The sequence below is a fragment of the Gossypium hirsutum genome, chromosome D05, assembly GCF_007990345.1.
Source record: "Gossypium hirsutum isolate 1008001.06 chromosome D05, Gossypium_hirsutum_v2.1, whole genome shotgun sequence".
NCBI lineage: Eukaryota > Viridiplantae > Streptophyta > Magnoliopsida > Malvales > Malvaceae > Gossypium > Gossypium hirsutum.
In genome coordinates, this window is record NC_053441.1 from 57968499 (window position 1) to 57976963 (window position 8465).

General features: G+C 30.0%; 1 long non-coding RNA gene across 1 annotated transcript; it reads left to right on the forward strand.

Annotated features, from left to right (window-relative positions):
- Positions 1-604: 604 nt before the first annotated feature.
- On the forward strand, positions 605-3519 carry LOC107903658 (uncharacterized). The gene is made up of 3 exons (XR_001685877.2): positions 605-1008; positions 2679-2760; positions 3304-3519. It is a non-coding gene; the product is annotated as an uncharacterized lncRNA (long non-coding RNA).
- Positions 3520-8465: the final 4946 nt, after the last annotated feature.

Genomic DNA, 8465 nt, shown 5'->3' on the forward strand with positions numbered 1-8465 from the left:
ACTCCTACTTTCATTTCTTCAACAGAGTTATCTTGGTTCACAACAATATATATCAACTATTTTTTCCTCTATTTTTCAACATAAATAAAAATTATTAACCAACAAAATCTGAAAAAAAAATTTAGATTAATTAGTTTAGAGTTAATGGGTTAAGGGTTAGGGGTTAAGAGTTAATGATTTAGGGTTTGGGGTTTAGATTAATTAGTTTTTTTAAATATATTTTAAAATTTTAATCTAAACCATTTGATATACTTAAATATTAGTTTAAATATAATTAATAAATAAGTTAAAAAAAGTATTGATATATATATATATGGATATATATTTAGATACGTATAATTAATTATTTTGGATATATAGAACCTAATTATAAGAAATGAAATAAAAAGACAAACAAAAAAGACAAAAAAACCTAAAATTTATAATTTTATATAATTCTTATAAATATTACTTAAAAAGTTTAGAATTAATTATTTAAAACGTCACCGTTTAGCTTAAACAAATTAATTTTTAGTACTATTTTTTACAGAAAATGCCAAAACTATGCATTAAAACTTAATAAAACGGCACCGTTTAACTTTAATTTTTAGTGGCGTTTTTTAAAAGTATTTTATTTTAAAAAAATCGCGCTTTTTTATCCCATTTTTCCCCTGCTGAAACCCCTAATTTTTTTCCCCTCTTCTTCGCTTCTTCACCCTTTTCAAACTCATTTCTTTCTCCTCTTCTTTCTTTTTTCTCGGATCTTCTTTCTCCCTCTCTCCAAAGTTCTTCGATTCTTCCCATCTCCTTTTCGCTCACTCTTTGGTAATTTCATCTTTTCGAACAGGGCCGGTCTAGCCAATCTCTACCAGGACGGTTTAATGTTGACCTTCGAAGGTCAAAAGATCCAAGGCTCTCAGAGCATCTTCGCTAAACTCACCAGCCTTCCTTTCCAGCGATGTCAGCACAGCATCACCACCGTCGATTGCCAGCCCTCCGGCGCTGGCGGCATGCTGGTTTTCGTCAGTGGTACCCTCCAACTCATCAGTGGTTTCTTCCTTTAATTGCTTATTATTTCTGGGTTTCCAGAATAGATTTAAAATTAGCTCAAGTTGGATATTGCAAGGTTCAGTCGAAGTTTAGTGTTGGAAACTGCAATTATTGACTTAATTCGCTGATTCGATTAGAAAAAGCAATTTAAGTATTTGAATTTTAGTTCTCAAAAGAAAAAAAATAGTGATTTTAATGTTAATGGAGTGTTTTACATAGTAAATATTTAATAAAAATAAGCATAACTTTTGTGTTTTGTTTTAATGTTAATGGAGTGTTTTACATAGTAAATAGTTAAGACCAATTCCCTTGAAAAAAGGTTTTTAAGAAAACAATTTCAGTTGGTTCACTTTCATATATAAGTCAGTTTCTAAATTACATTCTTTCTCTTCCAATTTAATTGCTGCACAGCACGATCAACTTAGTTTAGTCTGCTATATGTGTCTTTTATCTTTTTGTTACTAATGATGTTGCTCTTGTGATAGGAAAAGTATGTATTCAAACACCCCCCGCCAAAAAGACCAAAATCACTTGGAATTTATGAGTCACATGTTGGAATGAGTAGCCCAGTATGCATCTCCCTTTTCCTTGGCATGTAGCAAATTGTTAGTCAACTCTTCCACAAGTTCAGTTCCATATGGTTATTCTAATTGTGAAGGAGGATCATAAGTTCTATAAAATCTTCATTCAATGCTATAATATGTGGGATCTTATTTTATATTCTATTTCTTTCTAGACTTGTTAGAATAAATCTTCCTCCTGGGCATTAGGACTGAAAGTAAAGCATTAGTTTTTTAATAAAATACATTTTACAAGAGAAGTTTTCTTTACATGTGCAGTCTTCTGTTCATCAAAGTTGAGCATCCTGTTTCTTTCTCTTCACTATATGAATTGTTCTGTTTACAGGATAAAGATTCATTTATGATATGTATAAGGTGATTGTTGTGCATTTTAATTTCCTAACTATGAGTAGTTGATATTTAAGTTTGTGATAATCACACTAGATATTTCTTTATACTAGTTTTGGTGGTGATGGCTTTTCGTAATAAGTAGAGAATATTTCTAAAGTTTAGGTTTTAGCTTCGGTGACATTTTCAAGAATTAACCTTGAAGCTTTGTTCTAGCTGCTAGTTAGTTCTCCTATAATTTCTTCGAGTTTTCTTGATGTTGGATTGAAAAAGATACGAAACATTGCAAAATTTGTTTGTTCTCAAATGTTCGCCTCTATTCCGTTCTTTGCAAGTGATGACTGCTGTATTGTGTTTAATGTTTGTATCTTAAGACTGATCATCAGGATAGCATGGCTCTAAATGGAATTGAGGCTGGTTATTTTGAGCTATAGATCTAGTTGCCTTATTTACTCTTCTTTTCAACAGTGTGCGGAGAGGTTACCTGCTAGGATGACTAGTTAGATCAGATAGCTTTGTTGATTTTTACTTAAACAACATTGTGAAGTTGATTGTTCTGGCAATTATCATCTTCGAAATCGACGGCAAGGATTTACATTAGTTAAAAAAGCAAACCTATTTGTCATTCACCATTTGAGCTTTGCATCATTTTTGATCTTTCTTTTTTTTTATTTTTTAGTTTTTATCTGTATTGATTTTTGGGCAGCTATAATAGAAACTCCTCTATTTTTTTCCTGGCAGGGATTAGGACCTTATTCAACCAGCATAAAGAAAGTTGAAAAGGAGATCAAATAGATGGCAAAGAAATTAAACGATTTATGTGGTATGTGTTTCTACTTTTTCTAGTGCTTATGTTTACGAATCCATTTGCTGGCTTTATTTTTCTATTTTCGCTTATTATTTGGAGTTAGACATAGGATTGTGTTTAGGCATATATTTTGGCTTGTTTTTTATGTTTTTCTTTACAGCATCTTGAATGCAATAAGATACATTTCTGTGTACTATATGCATCTTTGCCCGAAAAGAAAAAAAAAGGGGGGTCTATAAATGTTATAGTAGTTTATATTTCCATTAATAATCTGCACAAACAGTTAATGTAGATCAAGCTTAAGCTAGCTGCCTGGGAGATATACAACCTTCTTGTCTCTAAATTCCATAATTTGCATTATCTAACCAGTTTTGAATTGGAAAAGCTTCCCTAATGCCATTGGCACATTTGTACAATCTCTCTACCTTTCGTTCTGCTTTCTCTCTATAGCATTAGGTGTTATTGTCACACTAAGCTATTTCTTAATGAATAGCTTGTTTAAAGATTTTGGCTTCCTCCCTTCTAGTTGTAAATATTATTTCTTAATTGTTGCTTTAGGTACTAAGGTATCTTCTTTCAAATGCAAGATGGTGGCTGGAGGAGTATAAGTTTGATGGGTACAGATTTGATGGTGTGACTTCAATGATGTACAAGATTTCCTTGATTAAGTAAATGTATTATATCTTTTATTACCAAGATCTACTTGATTAAGAAAATGCATTGTATGTTTTATTACCTTGCATATGTATTATTTATTTTAGTTTTGATTCTAAATTTTTATTTTTACTTAAGAGTTCTAACTTTTGGATTTTAATTGTGTTATTAATTTATTATTTTAAATTCTAAATTTAAATTCATTAATTTTTATATTTAGTTTTAAAGTTAAAATTTTTGTAGAAAATTTAATTTAAATAATATTTTTTTCTTTATCCTTAAAAAAAATATACTATTTATCATAGAAATAAATATTATTTAAAAAAAATTATTTTTTTAAAGATATGTTTTTAGTGGCATTTGTGTGAAAAGCGCCGCTAAAGGTCTTGAGCTATAGCGGTGTTTGTGTGAAAAGCGCCGCTAAAGGTCCTGAGCTATAGCGGCGTTTGTGGAAAAGCATCGCTAAAGGTTTTGATCTATAGTGGCGTTTGTGGAAAAATCGCCGCTAAAGGTCTTGATCTATAGCGGCGTTTGTGGGAAAAGCGCCGCTAAAGGTCATGATCTATAGCGGCGTTAACAACAGCGACATTTTTTGCGGCGCTTTCAAAAACGTTGCAAATACTTTTAGCGGCGCTAAAAGGCGACACTAAATGCATAAAAAAGTGCCGCTAAAAACTTGTTTTGGTGTAGTGTTAACAGGTTGAGATTTCTTATTTTCGGTTTTTCTACAAAAGGAAATTCCACCTTAGTGTTTAAAACTTTGGTGGAGATAAAATTATTTGTTACTTTATAAGGTTTGAGTAAGGATATGAATGAGGTTCCTAATATGACATCTTGGGTAATATCTTTTACCATTAAAAAACATATTTGATATTTTATACCTTTGTTGGATATTTCTACATTGGGAATTTTGTAAGTAATTTTTAGTTTTTTACCATTTGCAGCTTTAAGAGATTCTGATGTTTTATTATAATATTTTATTGGAATTATTATCAAAAAGGGTTATTGTTTCCAATTGAAATTCATTATTTATAACAATATTTATTTTTATTAAATATCTTTGAATAGATACTTTAGTTAGAATCATCATATATTCTTGTGTATTTTCTTCAGGTTCAAGTTCAATTTTTGACGAACTTTTTTCTAAGGTTTCGTATTTTAAGGTTCTCATTTGCTCTTTCATTTCTTGTTCTGTTTTAACCTGAGAAAGATCCAATTTAATCTGTTTTATTTTCGACTGTAATTCAGAATTTGTAATTTGCCTTGGTTTTATTTTTTCATATTTATTAAATATTATGTCTTGTATATTATACATTTGTGATTGATTAGAAATGATTTCTTTTTCTTTTTTTTGTTTTATCTTTTAATGAGAATTTTAATTTCAAAAGGTATTCTCTTTTAAGCTCTAGGTCTTGAATTTTGTCAATAACTTCAATCATAAATTCTTGATCTTTGGTTAACATATTAATTGAAGGTTCATTTTCATCACTAGAAGACTGGGATGTTGTATGTAATTCATCTATTTGTAATTCATCTGTTTCAGTAGATGTATCATTTTCAGAAGAAGTTGTTTCTAATAGGATTTCATTTAATTTTTGTTCTATCTCTTCATCTAGATTTAAATTATTGATTTTTCTTTTGATTTTACAATATTTTGAAATATGTCCTGGTTTTCCACACCTATAACATTTTATTGTTTTATCAATTTTGTTTTCTGTTTTTTGTTGTTTCTTTCATTTTCTGTATTTTCTATATTTGAGTTTTTTATAATATTCTGAATTATTCTTTTTCTTATTTTTTGGCTTTACAGGGTAACATGGTTTTGAAGCAGAAGGTTCATTTTTAATGTCAAATTGGTGGCAGAATGATCCTAATTCCTTTCTACATTCATATATTTCTTTCTTAAGTTGTTTTTGTAATTTTAGATCTTGACAAATTTTTAATCCTTCTTTTTGGGTGAAATTAATTAGTTCACCATATGTAAGCTTTTCATATGGAATAATACCTTTGTAATTTTCTCTTATTTGATTCCTAACTTTTTCTCCTAATAAAGTGGGAAGTCCTACTAGAAATTTTTCTTTCCAAAATGGTTATTGGTTATCAGATCTTTGCATAACTCTAGTTATAAAGACATCTTTACACCATTTAAAATCAGTTAATTTTTTTCATTTTAAATTTGATAATAATTCTGAATTTCTATCTTTAAGATGAGAAGGATCTCCAATAAAATGTTTAGAGATTGAGAAAATTAAAGTTGCTATTGCATCTTGGATTTCTCTTCCTTGTTCGTCCAAAATAATTCTATCTTGGTCATCTTTTTTTATTGCTTTTAAAATTTCTTCCTGTTGGGTTTTAGTAAGTGCATGATCCCACCATCCTTTTAATTGAAAGTAAATCCAGCAACTAAAAGATTAGCTATAGCATGATCACTGATTAATCCATTTTGATTTTGGGTTTTATAAACATTTGAAACCATTGTCATTTGTTGTAATAAACTAAGAATATTGCATTCAGATATTCCATCTATATTCCATTCATATATTGTATTAGCATTGTATTTATTTTGGAAAACAGGTTTTTCTTCTATGTTAAGATCGGGTGCAGTGATTTTTGGATAATATAATCTTTTTGGTTCTTTCCAGGCCATCTTGTTAATTTATTGTTCATCTGACTGATCTAAGTCAAATTGGGAGGATTGGTGTAATGTATTTACTGAATATTGGGATTCTATTGGGATATCAGGGGCAATTAATTCAGACTTGTAGCTTTCCAAAGCATTAAGTCTATTTTGGATTTCTGTTAGGAAATTATTTTGGGATTTTTGGAAAGTTTTTGGAATCTCATAAGGTGTGAATATTGGTTTTTTGGAACTTTTTTCGGTTATCTCTTTTACTGGTTCTTTCCTGGTCAATTGACTCGCTACCAGATTTTCAATATAATCTAATTGTTTTCCTATTGTATGAAGATTAATATTTGTATAATTGTTTTGTTCTACTATCATTTTAATATCTTTTGATGAGATTTGTTCTCCTGCATCTGGAGCTCTCATTCTTAAAGGATTGGCTTTTATTCCAGTATTCTTGTGAAGATATTGAACCTCCATTAAAGGGGGATGTCGAGATTCAACTTCTCCTTTATTAGTCTGCCATCTAGTATTATGTCTTATTGTATTAACAGATTCTAAATAATATTCTTCAAACCATTCAAAGAATTTTATGTGGACTTTATGGATATTCATAAATCTAGAATATTCTTGAAGAATGCTTTCTTTTTTATCATTATAATTTTTAAACTAATCTTCTCTTTTTTGCTTATTTTTGTTGGAATAGAAGTTCTCAAACATTTTTTCTAAAACAAATATTTCTAAATTTTCTCCTTGTCTTGCATTATTAGTCATTGATGAATATGTTGGTGACATATTAGGTGAATTTTGGGGACTCTCTTCCTGTCTAGCATAGATAGGTTGAGTTATATTTGAGGAATTATCTATTCCTTGTAAATTGGTCCTAAATGTTGTCGTGATAGAACAGGCAGAGGCTCTGGCAGTCCTAAAATCTACTATTTGTGTTTCTGGATTTGACTATTCTTCTATATTTAACCTTCTAAAAGCTGTGCTGGTACTTCCTATTTCAAAGGAATATCTTGGAGGCATTCTTTGTGGCCTATTGAATTTTAATTCAACTGTGCCATCTTAGTGTTGAGAAATTTCACTTAATGAAGTGTTTCTTATGGGGGTTGGTGCCACAAGATCTGTAGCACCTTCAAGTTTCCATTTATCAGGGAGGTTTATCTCATGCCATTGTATTGTTCTTGGGATTGTGGTATGAGATCTTCTGGTATCTATCTCTATTAAGAGGGTTTCTCCTTTTGGGCTTTGGAGTAAAGCCTTGGTATTAACAACAGAATACATAAATTTGAAATGGAGTCTATAAACTAATGTTAATACTTCCGTACTAGGTAGCATTTTATAGTTATGGGTATGTCTTTGGAGGGTCAAAGATTGTAAAATATTTTTATCAGTCAAAGAAACCATAAAATTTGGATAACAATTAAAATGTATTAGACCTGTACATAGGCTTGTTTCTATAGTTCCTAATAATGAGTCATTAAACATGATGTGTCTTTGGTCTCTTAAGACTACTAATATTGAGGTATTTTTAGTGGCTTCAGTACTAAGAGGTTTGACCCCACCTGGACTAATCCAAAATGGATATATTTGTATCTTTGTTCTTTGAGTTTATTAATGACGACTTTATCTAATAATTGGATTGTTTCATATTCTTTTTGAATAGGTAAACTCCTTTCTTTTGTTTTTTATAACATAACTGCAAGAATCATTTAAATTTTCAAAAGTTGTTTTCTTGTAAACTTGGTTTGTTGGAACTCTTGGAAGAGTCCAATTATCAAATCTTTGGGGAATATTTTCGTAATGTTCTTCTTGTTCATTAACAGTGTTGTTTGAAGTTTGGTCGGATTCTTGGGATTGGTTGGAAACAAGGCTTGTAGAAGAATTTGTTCTTCTAAGGAAATGAAACATTCTTTGTTTTCTTATTTCCTACAGGTGATTCTACTATCTGGATCTTCGAATTAATTAAGTTGCTTACAGGGATACTATGTTCCTAACATGCCTAACCCATGGCTAAATGGACACTGTATCAATTCTCAGCAAAATAATAATACGTCGATGGAGATAGTTAAACCAGAACTCGAAAATATTGAAAACAAATTGAAATTTTTCTTAAACTTAGAAATACCTACTCCTCCTTGGCTCTAATACCAGTAAGTCCCGAGGATCTTAGGATCGGATTGGTAATGATAAAAAACTTAAGTTTGAAAACTTAATTTGAAAATTTGAAAAACTTAGTATTAAATTTTGAAGAAACTTTTGGAAAATTTGGAGAAACAACTCAAATGGGGATATCGAGTTCTGTCTTTCATTCTCAATCTGATAGCCTTTTATAGAGGGCTATTATCTCTTTACATCATTTGAATCAGGAAATCAATCGGGAAATCATTACATTTGAGACTTTGATTAAAACTTTTCAGAGAATATATTCTCTGATTAC